Raw genomic sequence first — 26,203 nt, 5'->3', positions numbered from 1 at the left:
GGGCGGAGGTGGTTAAACATGTTTGCAAAAACCACACAAACAGCTTTGATGACGTGACAGTTAAAATGAGTTCATATTGATTGAGAGAGTTTAGTTCCGCTTTAACCACTTGCTGACTGCGCTATAGCCGAATGAGGACTACAGCGCAGAGGGTTAGTTCTGGAAGGCCATCATATGTTATTGCACCCGCTGTGTGGCCGCTGCAGGACGCAGGCGGTGCGCCCTGTGTCCGGAGGACCCTACTGATCACAGATTGAGATAAAGAGTCAATCAGCTGCTCTTTACCACGTTATCAGCTGTGCCCAATCACAGCTGATCATGGATGTAAATAGAGGCTGGTGATCAGCATTCCTTTCCTCATGCTGACAGCGTGAGGATCGGAAAAGAGAGCCAGTTACCGGCTTCTCTTAAAGGGACAGCTACACTGATAATCAGGGCACTGATTATCAGTGTCCTGTTTATCAGTGTAGTGCCAACATTGCCCACCAGTGCTGCCAAAGTGTGCCCACCAGTGCTGCCAATCAGTGCCCACCAGTGCTGCCAAACAGTGCCCATCAGTGCTGCCACTCAGTGGCTATCAGTGCCACCTCATCAGTGTCACTTATAAGTGCCCATCAGTGTCGCCCATCAGCACTGGCCATCAGTGCCACCTACCAGTGCAGCCTCATCAGTGCCCACCAGTGTAGCCTCATCAGCGCAGATCAGTGAAGGAGAAAAATTACCTGTTTCTAAAATTTTATAACACACTATGAAAAAGTTTTTTTTTTCTTTTTTCAGTCTTTATTCATTTATTTACCAAAAAAAACAGAGGTGAAAAAATGCCACTATTTGTGTGAAAGAAATGATAAAAATGTCATTTGGGTACAGTGTTGCATGACCGTGCAATTGTCATTCAAAGTGTGACAGTGCTGAACTCTGAAAATTGGCCTGGGCAGGAAGAGGGGGAAAGTGCCCAATAAGCAAGTGGTTAGTAGTACTCCAGGGGTACAGCCATGATAAAATAGCAAGGGAAACAGTTATTTAAAGGATTGCATGGTTTGGAAGCAAACGCCGGAGCTATAGATAGAAGCGGAGTCTGAGTAAGATGTTCCAATTAAATGAAGCACAAATGAGCAGACGGGATAACATGGATCCTTTTCCCAGCAAGTGATGATCTGATCTGACTTGTTCTCACACTTCACCACCTATGGGAAAAGTGCTGACTGCTGCGCTGCCACATCTCCAGCAGAGGGCGCTCCGATACATGGAAGTCGAGCTGTGAGTCGTGCGCTGGGATGATGCAGGCAGTGGATGGAGCACGATTCCAGGGATGAGGATCATCATCTGACAGCTCCCTCTCTCTCTCTCTCTATCTCTCTCCCTCTCTATCAGTGTGCATCTATCTCTGGGCGGATCGGAGATCAGCACAGCGTGCTCTGATGGTGCAGCCTCCCTGTACTGGCACTCAGTAGGGTCGGTGCTGCTGGAGAGCATCTCATTGGCATCATCATCACCATCAGCACCAACATCAGCACCAGCAGCCTCCTCCAGGTCTCCTTTGTCTGTGAATGGAAGGTGACGCCTCCAGGATAGGTACATCCCGTGCCACCATCACCCACAGGGCGAGCACTGCCAGGAGGACTGCAAGGAACACCAACTAAGGTGAGCCCAATGGATGAGGGATCCCAGTATACACATCCAGTCCCACCAGTCACTTCCAGTACAAACTTAGCACATACCTTCTTATCATTGTAAGAATGCCAGTGCTGGGGACTGTACATCCATCATTGGAAGATCAGGGCTGCTGGCACTGCCAAACTTTGTCTGATGCCCGACAATACAAAACAGGGGCACTGCAGGGGACATGGGGTGCAAGATGTGGGGGGGGGGGGGCACTACAGATCTGTCATGGTGTCATATACTCAATGTCCTTCCACTACTTTACAGTCTGCATCTAATATTAGAATGAGCAAAAGGTTCCTCTCCATACAGATGAGGAGGTGTTCATAAATTAATGGAGATGATACTTTATTATTATTATTTATGTCACTTTTATTATTATTATTATTAGTAGTAGTAGTATGCATATTAATAGTATAGTTGGTAGAATGTATATGGTATTATAATTAATATCATTAGCAGAAGTAGTAGTAATTAGTAATACTAGTAGATTAGGTGATAGAATTGTTAGTATTGTTATTATTATTATTTTTAGTAGTAGTAATTAGTATTAATAGTAGAGGTAATAGAATTTTTAGGGGTTGTTAATATTATTATTAGTAGTAATTAGTATTAATAGTAAAGGTGGTAGAATTTATATTGGGTATTTCTTATTATTAATTTTGGTAGTAGTAATAGTAGAGATGGTAGAATTATTGGTCGTTATTATTATTATCATTATTTCTAGTGGGAGTAGTGGAGGTGGTAGAAAGTTTTAGTTGTTATTATTATTTCATTATGATTATTATTATTAGTAGTAGTAGTAAAAGTAGTAGTAGAGGTGGTAGAATTGTTTAGTTATTATTATTAGTTTTATAGTTATATAAATATAATATGGACCAATAAAATCTTTCAGACTGAAGATCATGTGATGTATGCGCTTTGAAGAGCTTTACCAAATTATGTGCTATTATTAGTTGTTGTTATTATTATTAGTATTAGTATTAGATATTATCAATAGTAACAGTGGTAGGCACTTTATGCAGTTATTATTTTTTCCTATTAATATTATTATGATGTTGATTCTTGTTGTTATTACAATTATTGCTGTTACTATCAGTAGTACTCATTATTAGTATTAATAGTAGAGGTGGTTGTAGTTTGGGTAGTTATTATTATTATTATTATTACTATGTTATTCTTGTTATTAATATTGTTGTTATATGAATACAATAGGGACTATTGAAAACCTGCAAGCTGAAGGTCATGTAATTTTTGTCCTTTGAAGATTTTTAGCCAAATTATGTACTGTTGGTAGCAATAGCTAGTATTAGTGGTGGTAACTATTTTATGTAGTTATTATTGCTACTACTATTACTAGTATAGTATTACTAGTACAGGTAGCATTTATTTAGGTCGTTATCATTACAATATTATTGCCATCATTATTAATATTATTACTATTACTTATAATAATAATAATAATAATAATAATAATAATACTTGTTAATATTATTGTTGTTGTTGTTGTTATTATTATTATTATATGACTACATAGGGGACGTCTATTAAAATCCTGTATGTTGAGTATATGTTTTGCAGATCTACAGCTGAAATATGTGTGTTTTCTCAAATGGCTTTTATTTTTTGTATACAATACTGTTTACTCATTTGCAATGTGAATGGTTATTAAATGTGTTTTTTCATTAGAAATAGAAATTGCAAAGTATGCAGATTTTTATAAGTCCCCCCCCCCAGTGTTCTTTAACTTTCTCTATAAAAGAATGCTGAGGACAGATACTTGGCTGGGTCTTTTTATACTAAGTAGGTGTTAAGTGCGGTGATGTGTAAAGTGCAATACAGAGCAACCAGTCTGAAACCAACTGTCATCAATCTGATCACAATCTCTATAATGTTATTGATTGCTATGAATGGGTTACTGCACTTTGTTATGACTTGACTGCCCAATGCTCTGCTTCAATGAAAACAATGAGAATGCTTATTTTTCAGAGGAGATTGTCAGGGTACATGGGAATGACATTGTTTTGTATAGTTCAAATATTCATTGCAGGTTGGATACATTATTCAGTGGTTTCAAACTGCTTTGGCAGCTGATTCCAGTCAGTACTGATATTTCGGTTTGATATATATTTTGATGGGTTGAATAATCAACTGATATCATATAGATCTCCGCACTGAAAGTTCTAGACAGTCATAGGGGGTTATTTATTTACTAAAGGCAAATCCACTTTGCACTACAAGTGCAAACTACAAGTGCAACGTGGACTTGGAAGTGCAGTTGCTGTAGATCCGAGGGGGACATGCAAGAAAAATTTAAAAAAAGCATTTTAGCTTGCACATAATTGGATAATAAAACCAGCAGAGCTTCCCCTCATTTCAGATCTACCCCTCAGATTTACCGCGACTGCACTTCCAAGTGCACTTTCAGTGCAATTTCAAGTGCACTTTGCACTTGTAGTGCAAAGTGGATTGGCCTTTCATAAATAACCCCCCTAGAGTCTTTTGCAGGGCCGCTATCAGGGGGGTACAGGCATTTCACCTGTAAGGGGCCCGCATGTCCCCAGGGGCCCGGCCGTCGTCCCCCTGATAATCAGCGCGTTGCTGGTGAGAGGAGGAGCAGCTGCTGGACAGAGGAGGAGATCGCCTAAAGGGCTGACACTTTTTCGCCAGGACCCCCCCTTGTCAGCTGGCTGCAGGAGGAGAGAACTTGAAGGGATGACACTTTCACCACGGGCAGTGCACTCTGCTCATCCATTCCCTTCGGAGGCAGAGCCTGATGGCTGCTGCAGGATTTGCTCGGACTGTGATTGTGCAGGACAAGGACAGGGGGAGTGGCCAGCTAGTCGACAGTGCACATGGACACAGACACCAATAACAGATTGGAGAGTGCAGCATGGAGAGTAAGTCAGAAATATTTAATGTGTGCTGCTGACTGTGCCCCCTGTGCTGCCTGTACATTTTAGTGGGACTTTATCTCCTTCTTGGATGGGACACACTTAGGCTGAATAGCTGCATATAATTGATTTGCATTGTGAAAATGGATGACTCTGTGGGTGCAAATAAGTTACATTTTGGAGAGCCCGCTGCCCGCCTCTTCACTATGTAACTCTCATCCCCATCCACAGTCACCCTCATCCATTTTCACAATGCAACTCAATCATCTTTATCCGCACCCAGCATCTACTCCATCCCTCCAGTCCCCACAACGCACGCATCCCCACCCAGACCGAGCACCATCCATCCCTCCAGTATCCACAACACACGCATCCCCACCCACGCTGAGCATCATCCATCCCTCCAGTCTCCACAACATATGCATCCCCACCCAGACCGAGCACCATCCATCCCTCCAGTCTCCACAACGCACGCATCCCCACCCACGCTGAGCACCATCCATCCCTCCAGTCTCCACAACGCACGCATCCCCACCCACGCTGAGCACCATCCATCCCTCCAGTCTCCACAACGCACGCATCCCCACCCACGCTGAGCATCATCCATCCCTCCAGTCTCCACAACATATGCATCCCCACCCAGACCGAGCACCATCCATCCCTCCAGTCTCCACAACACACGCATCCCCACCCACACTGAGCACCATCCATCCCTCCAGTCTCCACAATGCACGCATCCCCACCCACGCTGAGTACCATCCATCCCTCCAGTCTCCACAACGCACGCATCCCCACCCACGCTGAGCACCATCCATCCCTCCAGTCTCCACAACGCACGCATCCCCACCCACGCTGAGCACCATCCATCCCTCCAGTCTCCACAACGCACGCATACCCACCCACGCTAAGCACCATCCATCCCTCCAGTCTCCACAATGCACGCATCCCCACCCACGCTGAGCACCATCCATCCCTCCAGTCTCCACAACGCATGCATATCCACCCATGCTGAGCACCATCCATCTCTCCAGTCTCCACAACACATGCATCCCCACCCAGACCGAGCACCATCCATCCCTCCAGTCTCCACAACGCACGCATCCCCACCCAGACCGAGCACCATCCATCCCTCCAGTCTCCATAACGCACGCATCCCCACCCACGCTGAGCACCATCCATCCCTCCAGTCTCCACAACGCACGCATCCCCACCCACGCTGAGCACCATCCATCCCTCCAGTCTCCACAACGCACGCATCCCCACCCACGCTGAGCACCATCCATCTCTCCAGTCTCCACAACACACGCATCCCCACCCAGACCGAGCATCATCTATACCTCCAGTCTCCACAACGCACACATCCCCACCCAGACCGAGCACCATCCATCGCTCCAGTCTCCACAACGCACGCATCCCCACCCTTGCCGAGCATCATCCATCCCTCCATTCTCCACAACGCACACATCTCCCATCTCCACCCACGCTGAGCACCATCCATCCCTCCAGTCTCCACAACACACACATCCCCACCCATGCCAGGCACCATCCATCCCTCCAGTCTCTAAAACACACAGAATGTTGGGGGTCGGGCCCCGGGGGGCCCAGGCCTAAAGCTTTGTAAGGGACCCCAAAATTTCTGATGGCTGCCCTGGTCTTTTTTATCAAGAAAAAAAGTCCTAATCCTCCTGCTGCAATTTTGTATACGAATGCCAGTGCTGGGGACTGTACATCCATCATTGGAGGATCAGGGCTGCTGGCACTGCCAAACTTTGACACCTATGAAAAAAGAATCCAGCAGGCAGAGTGCAAACACATTGTGGTGGCCGAGGCAGTTAGAGGTGAGAACACTCTTCTTTTTACATCCATCAATGTCCCTGATGGTAAAAGTAGCATATCCAAATATCACATTAGGTTGGATAGACACACACACATTGCACATTTTCCGGTTCATCCGGAGCGGTTGACATTTAGGAGATTTCTAAAAGCACATTGTCATAAATGAAGAGAGGCGAACAGTTCCTTTCAACTACTACCGCAAGGCATCCTGGGACATGCAGACCCTCATTATCTGCGGGGCCACGGTTGGCAAAGCCCTGGTCTAGGTTTTGAAGATGTCTCCATGCTTTAACAAATCAGAACAAAGTAAAGCAAGGTCATCAATGACAGTTGAGAATTACCTGGAAATACCTTTTTCAATTGTTTAATAGAATTGAAAATTACTTGGTAACAATTTGAAAACTCCAGCCTGCCTCTTGTATTAAGTGTTCTGGCAGTTGTAGCTTAGCAACAGCAGAGCCATTGCTCCTTAACTTTGTAAAAAAGAGTCAGTGCTATGTATTAAAAGTAACAGTTTATATTTTAGGGAATAGCTTGCCTAAAGGAAGAGATGAGTCATTTTGTTCAGACTGAGAGTTGACCTAGATCAGGTATATTCGAGGGAATCCGGTTATCTGCAAATAGTGTTCTATCCCTGAATTGATCGACATTATTTCCTCTGAAAAGTAACCTGCAGTGGATCGCTTTTGAAACCACTGTTGAAGGCCGGTTGATAGGCAGTCCAGAGGCCATCCTGCCATCTCCTGACCTTATGTTTTTTAACCCCCCTGGGGAATTTTTTACTATCTCAGTGGAGATGTTACATACCGTGCTGCAACCGCCGTGTTTTGTGCAGGCTTGCAGTATGATCCCATTGACTTATTTGGGGAGAATTTGACAAGCAGCGCTGCCTGTCAAACTCAACATGCCAATGCCATGTGAATTCTCAGCTCCAACAATGTAAATATTTTGGTGGGCAGTCAGAGGGCGGTAGGAACGTGGATCACCCGCCTGTTTTTTACCACACCTCTGCTGCCAGTGTCAACTAAAGCTGGTCATTGATGGATCAAATTTTGGCCCGTTCAGCAGAGATCGGTCAAATTTCAATCCATCTATCTACCCGTTCAAGAGGAGTCAATCGAATAATCAGCAAATTTTGAACAGGTCTCCCGGCAAATGTTCATTCAATCAGTGCCTGCAGCCAATTGGCCGCAGCACTGATCAGTGTATTCTGAAAGTGGAGGAGTTCCCACTGTCAGAATACAATAGCACAAGGGGGGATTCTCCCTTCCATCTTGCCTGTGTGGATGAGGGAATTTGTTCCATTTTTTTTTTATCAGTCCACAGGCTAATCGAAAAAATTGAGTCAGCTATGGCCAGCTTTCCCCCCTACACTTTGCTTCTTTGTTATATTAGCACACACAGTCTCCTGGCCTCAACTTTTGTTGTCTGTCATTAGAATATAATGAAGCCCAGATGAAGTTTCTGTTTAAATCAGCAGAACGTCTGTTGGACCGTGCAGAGAGACCACTGCTTGCACACAGAGAACAAGAGTCTTTCTCTATAACATGCTGGCAGAAGATCCTTTTACCAGTTTACATTTTACAACCAGGATTGTGAATGTAAAAATAAATGACTAGTTTTCTGTAATGTTTAGTGAATGGGCCCCATTTACACCTGAGTAAGTGTTACTGGTTCTGTGAACATCAGCTTTCTTTATACAAAAGCATTTGATAAAATGAACATAATTTTAGACAATTAAAGCCCAAATCCTGACACCCATACTGCAAGGGTTAAATGCACATTTTTAAGTAAGGGTAGGGAAATAAGATATAAAACTTGGCTACACAGCAAGGGGGGGGGGAGCGTTGAGGGGATTTTGACGGTGTCAAGTATAGAAATGCGCAATTACCGTATTATAAATAAAATATAATTTTTATTGACATAACATGATTAAAAGAGGACATACTGTTACAAAACAATAGGTGATTATAAACAATTGGTGGTCAAAATCGTTACAGGTGAGTAGTAAATCGCAGCAGGACATATTGCACACTAGCCCGACATGTTTCGCTATTATAGCTTCCTCAGGGGATGTGCAAAAGATTTTAATTTTTACTGAGACCACTAAATAAGTAAATAGAGAAAAACAAGGTTATAACAATCGTTTAAGACAATACAATGAGATAATACATACAAGGGGTTAATTTGGATATGAACCTAGTTGCCTAGAAGACTCGACACTTACCCTATACAAATTTTACACCCATGAATCACCTGGCCGGATCCCTAACTAAGCCCCACGAGACCGGATCCAGGGGGGTCAGTTTGGCACAGCCATAGAGGGCTGATAGGGGGACACTATGGAACAACAAGATCACCATAGGATTATATTGTTGAATAAATAACTTAAAATGAAAGCAAAAAATTGTATAATGTAATAATATAATATAATAATAATAATTGTGTGAGGGGGGGGGGGGGGGGGACACATAGGTCTCCTGAGTTAAGTTAAATACTTACATCGAAATCACTGATGGTATTGGTAATCTAATTGTCTGTAGGGAGGATATGTTGGAAAGACTTCAATCAAGAGCTGTGTGAAGTTGAATGCAGGGGCAGGCTAAAAGGTGGTGAAAGGCTAATTCATCACTCCAGCAGGATCCCTCCATCTATATAACCAGTCTCCTGCAGCCTCCTCTCTACGGCAGTCTGGCTGGCAGTCACATGCTTACCTTCTCACATACAATGTAGGACCATTATACAAGGAGATGCCAAGAGCCCTTCCACATCAGGTACAAATAAAGAGTGCTGGAGCAAGAAATACAATAAATAACACCGTCTTTTCCTCTACCCTTTAGAGCAGGGTTTCTCAACCAAGGTTCCATGGAACCTTTGGGTTCCTCCAGAGGTTTCTAGGGGTTCCTTGAGCATTGAGCGATTTCTGACTCTCAGATAAGTTCCCTCTGACAACATCAATCTATTTAGCTATCTGTAAGGTGCTAATTCATCCCAATGTCCACACGTGTAAGGAGCATTCTTCTGACTGACCATCACACTAGTGTATAATGAATTTTAGATATAGTAATTTTTAGCAGAGGTTCCCTAAGATCAGAGGGTTATTTCAAGGGTTCCTCTGTCTTCAAAAGGTTGAGAAAGGCTGCTTTGGAGTTAACAAGAATTTAACACTTGCAGTGCAGGAAAAAGGGCTCTGCAAGAATTTGTTCTTACCATTCCGGAGTTGGGTTTAAGCTGCTAATTTGTAGCCCTTTCAGAAGCTGACATCTTCAAAAATCTAGCATAAAATATTTATGTTTTTTCCCAGCTGGGAGAAAAATAGTTCTTATTGTAGAAGAGACGTGAACAAAATGTATGTCGCAGTGAAGTTGTACATCATTTTTTGCATGCCTATACAGATATGTGTAAAGGGAAACCTGTAATGAGACGTATACGGGCAATGCCATAACTGGGAAACTTCGCAAATGGCAGTTGTCTGGCTGTCGTATTGATCCCATGGTTTCAATATTTTCTAAGCCATTGATTCAGAACAAAGATGTAGATGAGTAAATTCAGAGGGAAGTCAGAGGTCCTGATCTGCTTACCACTCTTCTGGATCAGTACTGAAGCTATTAGATTGGCATGATAACCAGGGAACTAGATTTTCCAAAAAAAGGGAGGGCAGCAGATTCAGCATACGTGCTTTCTCCATGCATGTTTTCTTTAAGGAGATATTTATGCAAAACACAAAATTCAGTGTGCGGAAGTTTAAAGCTGATCTGCAGGAAACAAAAACATCCTCCCTTGCAGTGACGTTGCACCCACACTGCACCATCTGCACCATCTGCACCATCTGCACAGCACTGTAAGAATTAAAGTGTCACTAAACCCTCATTATAAAAAACTTTTAGTACATGCTGTATTACATGATGTTCATACTCACTCAGTCACTATCAGCTTCATTTTCTTTTTTCTGCAAAAAAATCTGGTTGATCCTGCTGCTCTCTATCTCCACCTTCTGTTCATGTCCCCAACTCAGCTAGGGATTTTGCAGCTATGGTGGCATCTCTGCACATGCTCAGTTTTCAGTGAGTTTCTATGATGAGCATTTCTTCCCTATCACATTTGAGCAGTCCATGTGACTATAGAGTCACACATGTAAGCATATACACAGTGGTAAATGACAACCCATTCCCTCCATGCCATTAACCAGCTAAACACAATGGGGATGGGATATAACATGTGGATTAACCACTTAAGGACCGCTCCATAGCACATTTACTGCTACAGGTGCGGCCCTTCTGCGCAGAATCACATGTATATGTACGAGGTTCTGCACCTCCGCCTAGGGGGCACCACTGGCGGGTCACTTCTGCTGTGATTACTCAGGGCAGAAGCAGATTTGTGGGTGCCAGGCACTGGATGTCCACCGGCACCTGACGATCATCAGGCAAAGACACAGAATGGAGATCCGACTATGTAAGCAAGGCAGATCTCCATTTTTAACAGGGGGGAAGGGATATATTTTGTGTCCTTGCAAAGCAGGGAATAAAATCCATCACTTCCCTGAGTAAGGCAACACACATATTATAGTAAAACTCTGGCTAGGCTCATGTTTAACCCTTTTCCTAATTTACCCCTAAAGCAGAGATGAAATAGTGGCGCTAGCCCCACTAGTTGTGGGACTGAGACAAATGATGGCACATACACTGGTGATGTGAAGTGTGCTAATAGTGCAGTCAAAACAATATTAAATAAAGATAAATGCAATAAATGAATCAAACATAAGTGCGTATCAAATGACCAAACCAATCTACATCCACAACTTGGTGTGAAATTGCACACACCAAAATATATATATATATATATATATATATATATATATATATATATATATATAGTGATATATATATAAACCCTTGGTACAGTATAACATCAAAACCAAGAGACTAAATAAATAGTGATAGTATCACATAAAATGACTCAAAATGCAAAAATGAGTGAAAGATCAATAATATTAACACCTTGTGATAAATGTGTGTACTGGTATCGTGATACCAGCTCTAAAAGTCTCAAAAGAACCAAGCTGTAAAATGAAGAAAAAAACTAAAAGAAAAACAATGTGAATTTAAATAAAATATAAAATATAAGTGCGAAAAATGAAAGTCCACATTTGATGTGAAAGATGGGAAGGAAGTTCCAAAAATCAGGGTGTCTCCACTCCACAGTGCTGCAATCCAAATATCCACCACACCTCAGTGACGTGATTCCACTCCCTTGTGAATTTCAAACTCAGCAGCTGTTAAGGCCTCCTACTCTTGTGTTTGGCCAAAAAGAGCCTCAACCCACTATTATAGGGGGTTAATAAGCGACCAATGTTATCCACCGCTATGTAATCCGGACACTCTCCTTGGGATGGCATTTCACATAAGAGATAAGAAGAAATGCTCCAATACACTGACATGGTAGATAAAATCACTGGGCAAATCAATTCATAGCAGCCAGATAACATCACAGAAAAACATGCAACAGACAATGACTCAGCAACACACGGCCATGGCGGACCCAGGGAGTATGAACGCAGACGATCGTCTCACCAGCCCGCAGCAGACATTCCTCCACGCTCATCCACTGACCCTCACTCCGTGCCCATCACTCCTTCTTCTAACACACGTGTAGGATTGCCGTGTAGCCACGCCCCGACATGTTTCGTGACTTAGTCCCAGTGACGAAACATGTCGGGCATGGCTACACTGCAATCCTACACGTGTGTTAGAAGAAGGAGTGACGGGCACGGAGCGATGGTCAGTGGATGAGCGTGGTGGACTGTCTGCTGCGGGCTGGTGAGACGATCGTCGGCGTTCATACTGCCTGGGTCCGCCGTGGCCGTGTGTTGCTGAGTCATTGCTGCATGTTTTGCTGTCTGCTATCTGGCTGCTATGAATTGATTTGCCCATTGATTTTATCTACCATGTGAGTGCATTGGCATTTGTTTTGGTTTTGAATAAATCCTTTTAAACGGTAACACACTATTGGAGCATTTCTTCTTTTCTCTTATGTGAAATACCATCCCAAGAAACATGTTCGGATTACATAGCGGTGGATAACATTGGTCGCTTATTAACCCCCTTTAATAGTGGGTTGAGGCTCTTTTTGGCCAAACACAAGAGTGGGAGGCCTTAACAGCTGGTGAGTTTAAAATTCACAAGGGAGTGGAATCACGTCACTGAGGTATGGTGGATATTTGGATTGCAGCACTGTGGAGTGGAGACACCCTGATTTTTGGAACTTCCTTCCCATCTTTCACATCAAACGTGGACTTTCATTTTTCGCACTTATATTTTATATTTTATTTAAATTCACATTGTTTTTCTTTTAGTTTTTTTCTTCATTTTACAGCTTGGTTCTTTTGAGACTTTTAGAGCTGGTATCACGATACCAGTACACACATTTATCACGAGGTGTTAATATTATTGATCTTTCACTCATTTTTGCATTTTGAGTCATTTTATGTGATAATGTCACTGTTCATTTAGTCTCTTGGTTTTGATGTTATACTGTACCAAGGCTTTATATATATATATATATATATATATATATATATATATATATATATATATATATATATATATATATATATCACTATACAGTATATATATATATATTTTGGTGTGTGCAATTTCACACCAAGTTGTGGTTGTAGATTGGTTTGGTCACACTTCACATCACCAGTGTATGTGCCATCATTTGTCTCAGTCCCACAACTAGTGGGGCTAGCGCCACTATTTCATCTCTGCTTTAGGGGTAAATTCAGATTTTTCATTCATAGTTTTAAAGTGGCAGCTTTTTATCTTTATTTTATTTTTATTTGTATTTTATTTTTATCTTTCACCATTTAGAGAGCAGTGGTGGTAGGACGGGTCTGGGCGGTTTTACTTGTTCACCTACAGTTTTTCATTAACCCTTTTCCTGCCAGTGTCATTAGTACAATGACAGTGCATATTTTTAGCGCTGATCACTGTATTAGTGTGACTGGTCCCCACATAGTGTCAGTTAGTGTCAGACTGTTGCAATTTTGCAGTCCCGCAATAACGCACTGATCGCCACAAAAAAAGAAAAAATTCAGTTTATACACCATAGTTTGTAGATGCTATAGCTTTTGCACAAACCAATCAATATAAGCTTATTGGAATTTTTTTTTTTTACCAAAAACATGTAGCAGAATACTTATTGGCCTAAATTGATGAAGAAATGTAATTTTTTCAATGTTTAATTGGATATGTTTTTTAACAGAAAGTAAAAAAATATATTTTTTTCAACATTGTCGGTCTTCTTTTGTTTATAGCACACACAAAAAAAAAACGCAGAGGTGATCATATACCAAAAGAAAGCTCTATTTGTGGGAAAAAAATATACAACTTTTATTTGGTGCAGAATTTTCATAACCGCACAATTGTCAGTTAAAATAATGCAGTGCCACATCGCAAAAAATGGCCTGGTCATAAAGGGGGTCATAAAGGGGGTAAAACCTTCCAGATGTCAAGTGGTTAATGGAGGCTTTACCTCCCTCTTGTTTTAAGACACAGGCTGGAGGGGTGTGACACAGTCTGTGACTGGCAGAAATCCACCCACACCATGTTATTTACACAAAATAATAAAGATTTAATTTAAAATATATATTTGCATACCAAATTAAAACAGTTTATTGATATTATTTATTTATATTTACTCTGTATTAGAAATTATGTTTTCTTTTTTTATTTTGAACAGGCCCACTGCAAGGGAGGGTTATAAGGTTTCCTTGAGTTGGGCTTTAACCACTTCCCGCCCGCATATAGCAAAATGAAAGTGGTTTCATTAACCTGACTGAGCATAATATGCTGTTCAGCAGGATAAGCCAATAGCGCTTCCCCATGGCGATCGGTGGTGTGGTGTGTCAGTCTGACACACCGCATCTCTGATCCAAGCAAAGAGCCTATGACGTAGGCGCTTTACCATGTGATGAGCTGTGTCCAATCACAGCTGATCACAGTGTAAACAGAAAGAGACGTTTATCGGCTTTTCCTCCACTTGTACTGACAGGCGTGAGTGGAGGAGAGCCGATCGGCTGCTCTCCTGATGGGGGGGTCAGCGCTGATAATCAATGCATTGATTATCAGTGCAGACCCATCGAGGATACCCACTTCAGACCACCAGGTGAGCCCACCAGGGGTGCCAATCAGTGCCTATTAGGATGCCCATCAATGATGCCTGTCAGTGCCTCCTGATCAGTGCTGCCTATCAGTGCCGACCATCAGTGACCATCAGTGCCACCCATCAGTGCCCATTAGTGTCCCCATCAATGCCCATCAGTGCCACCTATCAGTGCCATCTATGAGTTTCCATCAGTGCCCATCAGTGCCACCTTTGAGTGCCCAACAGTGCCCATCAGTGCTGCATATCAGTGCCCTTCAGTGCTGCATATAAGTGCCTCATCATCAGTGCCCATCATTGCCACCTCATCAGTGCCAATCAGTACTGCCTCATCAGTGCCCATCAGTGCAGCCTCATCAGTGCTCATCAGTGAAGGATAAAATGTACTTATTTACAAAATTTTGTAACAGAAATGAAGAAAATGTTTTTTTTATTTGTAGCGCAAAAAATAAAAACCCCAGTAATGATCAAATACCACCAAAAGAAAGCTCTATTTGTGAGGAAAAAATGATAAAAATTTTGTTCGGGTACAGTGTCGCATGACTGAGCAATTGTCCTTCAGAATGCGACAGCGCTGAAAGCTGAAAATTGGCTTGTACAGGAAGGGGGGAAATTCCCTTGTATCGAAGTGGTTAAATAACGATTTCTGTCTGTTTTTTCTCTGTACTGGAGATTAAATATGGCAGAAAATGCCATTATCAACATCAGTGGAGATTGTAGGCAACAGCATTTGATCCCAACTTTGAAATGTACACAACATTTATAAAATACATCAACATTTGTTTGTGTCTGCACATTTATCTTCATACTACATAAAGCTGTACAAAGGAAAATGGAATAATTATGGATGTTTTGTACCCTGACCTGTGGTCTTCCATTTATTGCTGTTTTATAAACTAATACACTGTAACCCCATCCATTCTCTAAAGTACCCATGTACTATGCGAGCATTCCATATCTGTGTATAGATGTAGATTAAACTGACAGCAATTCTGAGTTTGTTGTAGGTTTAATTCCCACAGGGAATAATGTATGTATATTCTCAACCTATCTCAGGTATTCTGTGGGTGCTTTAGTGCTCTCCCCTGACTCAAAAACATACAGGTATATTAATTGGGTTCTTCCCAATCTTTTTTTTTTAATGGGAAACTCATCACAGACAGTTCCAATGGATTACTAATAGCATGTTACCTGACCATGTTGTCTTTATTTCTACCCAAACTGGCCTTCCTGTGTATGTCTGTATGGTTATGATAATTACATAGGGCTGCAAGCTCCCGTAGATGTAGGTACAGATGTAAATGCACCATAGATGGTGTAGTATATATGCTGCACAATTTTTGATGATACTTTATTAGTGAATAAAATAAATGTAGCCTAGCTGCTTATATCACTGCCTGTCTTCCTTTTTTTTACTTTTTAAATGTGCTGAAAAATGCAGATAAAATATTCACAAAGTCTGATTTCGTAAGCTTGCTTACTGAGCCATTGATTTCACACAATGCAACAGGGATAGCTTATTCTTGTTTATTTATTGTAGAACTAAAGGCAATTTTCTTTTTTTTTTAGGAAAGGGAGAGGTTAATCCCGTGTTATTTTTTTTTTTCTTCTGCCATCTTTGTTCCATTGGGGAGATTTATCTTTCACTTCCTGACCGGGGCCAAAACAGGAAGTGTGAGGAGATCCCTCCAAAGATTTCCTCTCTATTCCCGTTCTCCCCGATCTCCCTAATGTGACACAGAGAGCAATAAAAAAACGACAGCTTCCCAATCTACCCAAAACAACAACAACAAAGTTTTGCCTTTAAATATACATTAAAGCAAATCTGATGAGCGTATGTGTGCATGATGGCATGTGCATTCCCTTCTTGGAATTATACACATGTGAATTTGTATAATCAAAATTAGGAACACATTCCTATGGCCATAACAACCTATTTCCAAGCATACTTCCAGACATAAGAAATTAATAAAATATTATTTACATTCTGTTTAATCATTTCAAAACTGAATATTTTTCCTCATTAATTAGTTAATTGATGGGGTTTTCCTCCTTATGAACATAATAATAAAATGTGTGACTATGGTGATTTAAGAAAACAAATATTGGCATTTCATATTTAATCTTAATTAGCCAAGCTATTGCTCCACTCATACATGATTTGTAATAATAACTGTTGCAGATTTTTATGATGCTTAGAACATGCCAAATTAGTGATCCCACATATCTGATAGCTGGTAATCCTGCTAAACAGCTTAAAATTGCACCCCTGTGATCAAGGATCAATAAATGCATTTTTTAATCTAATTCATATGTTGTCTTTAATTATAGTGCAAAGCAATAAAAACATATTAGACAGAACACTTATTAATATTTATGATTGGCTCTTACATATTTGCATTTCGCTAGTCCCATAACACAGTGCTCATGCATGTACTCAGCCTTGTTCTGGAATTTGCATGCATCCTTACATACATTCCCTTCACAGGCAGTCATTTCCTGCACAATTTGTAAAGCCTTTCTTCTTTAAAAGTCAGCGGAGTGAGCAGCTAATATTGATAACTGAATCAATCGAATCATAACTTGCAGCAAATCCAGCCATTTCACTTCCAGCTGGGTCAGTCATATACTTTGCCATTGATCTCAATTCACTAAGAGGACAACTTACCAGTTCAGTTCCAGCCCCCCAAAACAGGAAACATGGACTTCCTTCTCTATGAGCAGCCTCTAATTACTTAGTGGGATACACTGGAAATCCCCCTTTTAAAATTGCAGGTTGTTGTGGCTTGGGAATCCCTGTCTGAGGTTATTAAAGAGGAACTTCACACCCTGGGGTTGATTTACTAAGACTGGAAAGTGCAAAATCTGGTGCAGCTCTGCATATAAACCAATTAGCTTCCAGATTTTTTGTCAAAGCTTATTTGAACAAGCTGAAGTTAGTGGAGTTGTGCATGGCTACCATGCACAGCTTCACCAGATTGTGCACTCTCCAGTCTTAGTAAATCACCCCCCCCCCCCCCCCATGTTATATTGTTTATTCTTTCCCTCTTACCTGGTTTCCTGGGTCATCCTCAAAACACATACTCACATGTACAGTAAATTCATCTTAGTCCTGGCATAATCATCAAAGGCCTGCACGTCTATCTTCATTGCTAACATCATGGGAAGCTGGCTGTCTCTTCCGAGGTTCATGTATCCTAGTTAGCCCTGAAGCCTTGTGCATGGGATGCATGGTGTGAGAAGCTCAAGAGGCATTGGGCAGCTGGGGACATCATTGTATCTGATTTTTTGAAAGAAGGGTATTGTATAAATAAGAAAATAGGGAGTGAAGGTCTTCACTAAGTGGCCCAACAAAAGAGTAGCATACTTCCTTATTCAGTTCTATCCTTCCTATTTGGCAATGATGTCACGTGGTGAGCAATCCTCTGCAGCCCTAAAAGTGGGTATGTTTCTGCTTGTTTAGGGGGCCCCACTGCCACTCTGTAAAGAAAATAGCGAACTGTTAAATGTTCCTTTACACCAGTGGTAGTGAACTTGATATAGGGGGCCTCAAGTGCAGTCCCAAAGGGCTACACATAATATTCAATGAATGTAATGCTACAGAAAGCTGTCAGAGACTGGAGACATGCTAAAGAAATAGTCAGAGATTGTGAACATGCATATGTGTAGTTGGAGACTGGGGACAGTCTTCAGGGGAGAGTAATAGACTGGAGACACATTGGGGTTGATATACTAAAACTGGTGCAGCTGTGCATGGCAGCTAGGGATGAGCCGAACACCCCCCGGTTCGGTTCGCACCAGAACCCGCGAACGGACCGAAAGTTCGCACGAACGTTAGAACCCCATTGACGTCTATGGGACTCGAACGTTCGAAATCAAAAGTGCTCATTTTAAAGGCTAATTTGCATGGTATTGTCCTAAAAAGGGTTTGGGGACCCGGGTCCTACCCCAGGGGACATGTATCAATGCAAAAAAAACTTTTAAAAACGGCCGTTTTTTCGGGAGCAGTGATTTTAATGATGCTTAAAGTAAAAAAAAAAAAAGTGAAATATTCCTTTAAATATCGTACCTGGGGGGTGTCTATAGTATGCCTGTAAAGTGACGCATGTTTCCCATGTTTAGAACAGTCCCTGCACCAAATGTCATTTTTAAAGGAAAAAATCTCATTTAAAACTGCTTGCGGGTTTAATGTCATGTCGGGTCATGGCAATATGGATGAAAATCAGTGAGACAAACGGCATGGGTACCCCCCAGTCCATTACCAGGCCCTTTGGGTCTTGTATGGATATTAAGGGGAACCCCGCACCCAAATTAAAATAAGGAAAGGTGTGGGGCCACCAGGCCCTATATACTCTGAACAGCAGTATACAGGCGGTGCAAACAAGACAGGGACTGTAGGTTTGTTGTTAAGTAGAATCTGTTTGTAATTTTGAACATTTTTAACGTGTTTAGCTCCAGCCAAAAAATCTTTTCTAAGCTTTTTGGAAAACATAGGGAAGGGTTATCACCCCTGTGACATTTGTTTTGCTGTCTTTCCTCCTCTTCAGAAGATTTCACCTCACTTTTTTGTCCCAATGAAAAATGTTTTTTGAAAATTTGGGTTTTTTTGTGGAACAAGGATTGGAAAGCATCAGTGGAAAGGAGAAATTGTTTTCCCATATTAACTCTTACAGGAGAGAATTTCCCTTCCTAGGGGTAGATTTCATCTCACTTCCTGTTGTCTCCTTCCGTTTGCAAGTAGGAGTCGTTTGTAAGTTAGATGTTTGAAAGTAGGGTCCTGCCCTATATACTCAGCAGAAATTTGGGCCTTAGGTGTTGCTGTGGCCACAACACTGTAAGCCCTCACAGGGCCCTGCTGTGAAATATTAGATCAAGAATTGTAATTACATGCCCCTGTTGAACAGGAGCTGAAAAATTAGGCCTTAGGCACTGGTGCTGGTGCCACAACACTGCAACCCCTCACAGACACTCTAGTTGGAACGCAGGAACGAGCCCTGCTGCAAATTATTGCTTCAAAAATTGTAATTACACGCCCCTGTTAGACAGGGGCAGAAAAATTGGGCCTTAGGCACTGGTGCTGGTGCCACAACACTGCAACCCCTCACAGACACTCTAGTTGGAACGCAGGAACGAGCCCTGCTGCAAAGTATTGCATCAAAAATTGTAATTACACGCCCCTGTTAGACAGGGGCAGAAAAATTGGGCCTTAGGCACTGGTGCTGGTGCCACAACACTGCAACCCCTCACAGACACTCTAGTTGGAACGCAGGAACGAGCCCTGCTGCAAAGTATTGCATCAAAAATTGTAATTACACGCCCCTGTTAGACAGGGGCAGAAAAATTGGGCCTTAGGCACTGGTGCTGGTGCCACAACACTGCAACCCCTCACAGACACTCTAGTTGGAACGCAGGAACGAGCCCTGCTGCAAAGTATTGCATCAAAAATTGTAATTACACGCCCCTGTTAGACAGGGGCAGAAAAATTGGGCCTTAGGCACTGGTGCTGGTGCCACAACACTGCAACCCCTCACAGACACTCTAGTTGGAACGCAGGAACGAGCCCTGCTGCAAAGTATTGCATCAAAAATTGTAATTACACGCCCCTGTTAGACAGGGGCAGAAAAATTGGGCCCTAGGCACTGGTGCTGGTGCCACAACACTGCAACCCCTCACAGACACTCTAGTTGGAATGCAGGAACGAGCCCTGCTGCAAAGTATTACATCAAAAATTGTAATTACACGCCCCTGTTAAACAGGGGCTGAAAAATTGTGCCTTAGGCACTGCTGGTGGCGCCCAGAACCAAAAATGTTCTTACAAGCTATCAGCGTGATGATTGAGGAGGAAGAGGATAATTACTCAGGGATAGTCACTCAGCATCAGCATAGGCAGTCTTTGAAGGGATCTGAGATTTCAAAAAAAATTATTCGGTTACATCAGCATCAGGTGCTTGGTAGCTGGTGGTGATCCAAGACTCATTCATTTTTATGAAGGTCAGCCGATCGACCGAGTCGGTGGACAGACGCACCCTGTGATCGGTTACCACGCCTCCAGCAGCACTGAATGTGCGTTCCGAAAGAACGCTGGATGCAGGACAGGCCAGTAGCTCAATTGCATACTGTGCAAGCTCTGGCCAGTGATCCATCCTCAAGACCCAGTAACCCAGAGGATTTTCGGTGGGAAAGGTGTCCAAGTCTGATCTTGCCCCTAGGTATTCCTGCACCATGTAAAACAGACGCTGGCGATGGTTGCTGGAACCGATCATACCTTGGGGCTGCGGACCAAAAAATTGTCTGAACGCATCGGTCAGACGGCCACCTTCTCCACCGCTCCTTCTTTGACTGACCGAAGCCTCAGCAACACGTTGTCCAGAAACAGGAGTTTGTAACCTCCCAGTCTCTGGGAACGCGTTGCACAGACCTTTCTGCAAGGCCTCCCGAAGATGTTTCATCCTCTGCTCCCTCTGCGATGGCAAGATAAGGTCCGCAACCTTACCCTTGTAACGTGGATCAAGGAGGGTTGCCAGCCAGTATTGGTCCTTCTCCTTGATACCACGAATACGAGGATCCTTACGCAGGCTTTGCAGGATCAGGGAGGCCATGCAGCATAGGTTTGCTGAGGCATTTGGTCCGGAGTCCTCTGGGTCACTAAGAACGACATGGTCCGCAGCCACCTCCTCCCAGCCACGTACAAGTCCATGTGTTTCTTGGGACTGATCCCTTAAAGACTGCTGCTGATGCTGAGTGCCAGGCTCCACCTCCATACTGACACAATCTTCCTCCTCCTCCTCTTCCTCCTCGTCCTCTTCCTGTGTGATCGGCGGGCACGCAGGAACACTGTCTGGATAAAGGGGGCCTTGAGAGCTAAGGAAGTCCTCCTCTTCCTGCCTCTGTTCTGCCTCAAGTGCCCTGTCCATTATTCCACGCAGCGTGTGCTCCAACAGGTGGACAAGGGGGACAGTGTCACTGATGCATGCACTGTCACTGCTCACCATCCTTGTGGCCTCCTCGAATGGTGACAGGACAGTGCATGCATCCCTGATCATGGCCCACTGGCGTGGGGAAAAAAAAACCAAGCTCCCCTGACCCTGTCCTGGTGCCATAGTCGCACAGGTACTCATTGATGGCCCTCTGCTGCGTGTGCAGCCGCTGCAGCATGGCCAACGTTAGTTCCACCTGGTGGGCATGTCACAGATTAGGCGGTTCTTGGGCAGGTTAAACTCCTTTTGGAGGTCCGTCAGCCGAGCACTGGCATTATATGACCGGCGGAAATGCACACAGACTTTCCTGGCCTGCCTCAGGACATCCTGTAAGCCCGGGTACCTGCCCAAGAACCGCTGCACCACCAAGTTAAGGACGTGAGCCAAACAGGGCACATGGGTCATTTGTCCCTGTCGGAGGGCAGAGAGGAGGTTGGTGCCATTGTCGCAAACCACCATTCCTGCCTTAAGTTGGCGTGGCGTCAACCACCTCTGAACCTGCCCCTGCAGAGCTGACAGAACCTCTGCCCCAGTGTGGCTCCTGTCCCCCAAGCACACCAGCTCAAGCACCGCATGGCATCTTTTGGCCTGCGTACTTGCGTAGCCCCTTGAACGCCTACGGAGCACCGCTGGTTCCGAGGAAGAGGCCATGGAGGAAGAAGAAGAGGAGGGGGTGGAGGAGAGAGGTGTGTCACAATCAGCATTTTGGAGGCGTGGTGGCGGAACAACCTCCAACACTACTGCACCTTGTCCTGCATCCTTCCCAGCTGCCAGCAGAGTCACCCAATGCGCCGTGAAACTTAGGTAACGTCCCTGTCCATGCCTGCTGGACCATGAGTCAGCGGTAATATGCACCTTACCGCTGACCGCCCTGTCCAGCGAGGCATGGACATTGCCTTCCACATGCCGGTAGAGAGCCGGAATCGCCTTCCGTGAGAAAAAGTGGCGTTTGGGTACCTGCCACTGAGGAACCGCACATTCCACAAACTCACGGAAGGGGGCAGAGTCTACCAACTGAAAAGGCAGCAGTTGAAGTGCTAGCAATTTTGCCAAGCTAGCATTCAACCGCTGGGCATGTGGATGGCTGGGAGCAAACTTCTTTCGGCGGTGCAGCAGCTGGGGCAGGGAAATTTGCCTGGTACAATCTGACGTCGGTGTACCAAAAGCAGATTGCCCACAAGTACTTGGCTGTGACACACCTAATTCTACACCTTCATTCCTCTCACTGCAGGTCTCAGAGAGGACTGAAGGTCTAGTGGGGTTGGAAATCTCAGCTGATGAGGAGCAAGGAGAGATCCTCTTTGTTCTTTGGTGTGGGTCTTTTAGATACGCTTGCCAACGAACTGCATGGCAGGTCAACATATGTCTGGTCAAGCATGTGGTACCCAAGCGGGAGATGTTTTGGCCACGCGAGATACGCTTGAGACATATGTTGCAAATAGCAGCGGTGCGATCTGATGCACTCGTCTCAAAAAAGGCCCACACCAAAGAACTTTTTGAATAACGCGCAGAGACTGCAGCGCCCTGCACATGTGGAGCTTTGGGGTGTGATGCAGTCAATGTGCTGCCCTTAGGCTGGCCCCTGGAGGGCATCCTGCCTCGTTGGTGATGTGCTGCCGCCTCCTCCTCCTCCTCCTCTCTCCTATCAGGCACCCACGTTGAGTCAGTGACCTCATCATCCCCTCCCTCCTCATCACTGGAGCAAACCTGGCAGTATGCTGCAGCAGGGGGAGCATGACTGCCAGATTGCTGTCCTTCTTGGGCACCCCCTCTGTCCGCGCTCATGTTACTGCCTTCATCGAGCTCAGTATCGTCATCAGAGCCTTCCAAACGCTGGGCATCCTCCTGGAGCATGTACCCAACACTGTGGTCAAACAGTTCGAGGGAATCCTCATGAGGACATGGTGGAGCTAGGGAAGGAGTCACTGATGACATTGAGCTGAGGGAAGAGGCCGCTGCTTTGCCAGACAAAGCACCCTGGGCATGGGTGAGAGAGGATGAGGAGGATGAGGACGGCTTGGTCATCCACTCGACCAAGTCTTCCGCATGTTGCGGCTCAACGCGGCCAGCTGCCGAAAAAAAGGCCAAGCGTGTCCCATGGCCACGTGCTGATGAGGATGCACCGTCTCCACGACCAGCACTAGACACAGAGCCTGCTTGCCCTCTCTTATTGGCTTGTGACTGTCTGCCTCTCCTTCTTGGCCTTCCAGACATACTAATGGCCTGTAGCTGCACTAAGCTGGGATAGAACACCTGTAATTTTCTTCAAGTAGCTTTATATACTGTAACCAGACAAGCCTGCCTGTCAGTAGGAAGATAACAGGAACGGATCTAGCTGAACACTGTGAGCAGGACGCACTGTACTAAATGTAAATAGTCTAGCTGCCTGACCGTGGTACTAATAGGATCAAATAGAACACCTGTAATTTTCTTCAGGTAGCTTTATATACTGTAACCAGACAAGCCTGCCTGTCAGTAGGAAGATAACAGGAAAGGATCTAGCTGTACACTGTGAGCAGGACGCACTGTACTAAATGTAAATAGTCTAGCTGCCTGACCGTGGTACTAATAGGATCAAATAGAACACCTGTAATTTTCTTCAGGTAGCTTTATATACTGTAACCAGACAAGCCTGCCTGTCAGTAGGAAGATAACAGGAACGGATCTAGCTGAACACTGTGAGCAGGACGCACTGTACTAAATGTAAATAGTCTAGCTGCCTGACCGTGGTACTAATAGGATCAAATAGAACACCTGTAATTTTCTTCAGGTAGCTTTATATACTGTAACCAGACAAGCCTGCCTGTCAGTAGGAAGATAACAGGAACGGATCTAGCTGTACACTGTGAGCAGGACGCACTGTACTAAATGTAAATAGTCTAGCTGCCTGACCGTGGTACTAATAGGATCAAATAGAACACCTGTAATTTTCTTCAGGTAGCTTTATATACTGTAACCAGACAAGCCTGCCTGTCAGTAGGAAGATAACAGGAACGGATCTAGCTGAACACTGTGAGCAGGACGCACTGTACTAAATGTAAATAGTCTAGCTGCCTGACCGTGGTACTAATAGGATCAAATAGAACACCTGTAATTTTCTTCAGGTAGCTTTATATACTGTAACCAGACAAGCCTGCCTGTCAGTAGGAATTTAACAGGAACGGATCTAGCTGAACACTGTGAGCAGGACGCACTGCACTAAATGTAAATAGTCTAGAAGATAACAGGAACGGATCTAGCTGAACACTGTGAGCAGGACGCACTGCACTAAATGTAAATAGTCTAGAAGATAACAGGAACGGATCTAGCTGAACACTGTGAGCAGGACGCACTGCACTAAATGTAAATAGTCTAGAAGATAACAGGAACGGATCTAGCTGAACACTGTGAGCAGGACGCACTGCACTAAATGTAAATAGTCTAGAAGATAACAGGAACGGATCTAGCTGAACACTGTGAGCAGGACGCACTGCACTAAATGTAAATAGCAGGAACGGATCTAGCTGAACACTGTGAGCAGGACGCACTGCACTAAATGTAAATAGCAGGAACGGATCTAGCTGAACACTGTGAGCAGGACGCACTGCACTAAATGTAAATAGCAGGAACGGATCTAGCTGAACACTGTGAGCAGGACGCACTGCACTAAATGTAAATTGCAGGAACGGATCTAGCTGAACACTGTGAGCAGGACGCACTGCACTAAATGTAAATAGTCTAGAAGATAACAGGAACGGATCTAGCTGAACACTGTGAGCAGGACGCACTGCACTAAATGTAAATAGCAGGAACGGATCTAGCTGAACACTGTGAGCAGGACGCACTGCATTAAATGTAAATAGTCTAGATAGAAGATAACAGGAACGGATCTAGCTAAACTGAATACAGTGTATATATATATATGCAACACCTGGGATGCATATATATACACAATACACTGTAAGTGCAGCTAACTGACTGACTGTTCTGCCTAATCTATCTAACTCAAATCAAATGACACTGTCTCTCTCTCTCTCTATCTCTCAGCACACCGGAACACACACTACACAGGGCCGCCGTGCAGGCGGCCTTATATAGTGTGGGGTGTGTACTAAATCCCCTGAGCCATAATTGGCCAAAGCCACCCTGGCTTTGGCCAATTACAGCTCTCTCTACTGACGGCGCTGTGATTGGCCAAGCATGCGGGTCATAGTGCATGCTTGGCCAATCATCAGCCAGCAATGCACTGCGATGCCGCAGTGAATTATGGGCCGTGACGCGCCACACGAATTTAGCGCGAACGGCCCATAACGTTCGCAATTCGGCGAACGATCGAACAGCCGATGTTCGAGTCGAACATGGGTTCGACTCGAACACGAAGCTCATCCCTAATGGCAGCCAATCAGCTTCTAACTTCAGCTTGTTCAATTAAGCTTTGACAAAAAACTTAGACGCTGATTGGTTTCTAGTTTCTGGTTTCTAGGTAGACTTTTTCCTCCTCTTCACCAGAAAGCCTTTAGGCATGTCTGTGGTGGAAGCGGTGCAATCTTTTTACTGGGCATCAGAGCAATCCGTGGGGCAATTGCCCCCCCCCCCACCCCACCCCCAGCCCAGTCTGCCCCAATCTATGTCAATAGAGAGTGCATGTTCTTTCCTTATTTGCATGTATTTCCAGTTTCCACCTAAACC

General features: G+C 44.1%; 1 protein-coding gene across 1 annotated transcript in view; it reads left to right on the top strand.

Moving 5' to 3' along the window:
- The first annotated feature begins 1,287 nt into the window (after positions 1 to 1,287).
- MTUS2 (microtubule associated scaffold protein 2) overlaps positions 1,288 to 26,203 on the top strand; it is a 974,348-nt gene continuing 949,432 nt past the window's right edge. Inside the window, exon 1 of the mRNA XM_073613369.1 lies at positions 1,288 to 1,641. The gene's annotated coding sequence lies outside the window, so the exon portion shown is untranslated. The remainder of the gene's footprint in view (positions 1,642 to 26,203) is intronic.

The sequence above is a fragment of the Aquarana catesbeiana genome, linkage group LG02, assembly GCF_042186555.1.
Source record: "Aquarana catesbeiana isolate 2022-GZ linkage group LG02, ASM4218655v1, whole genome shotgun sequence".
NCBI lineage: Eukaryota > Metazoa > Chordata > Amphibia > Anura > Ranidae > Aquarana > Aquarana catesbeiana.
This window is presented reverse-complemented; position numbering and strand designations above follow the sequence as displayed.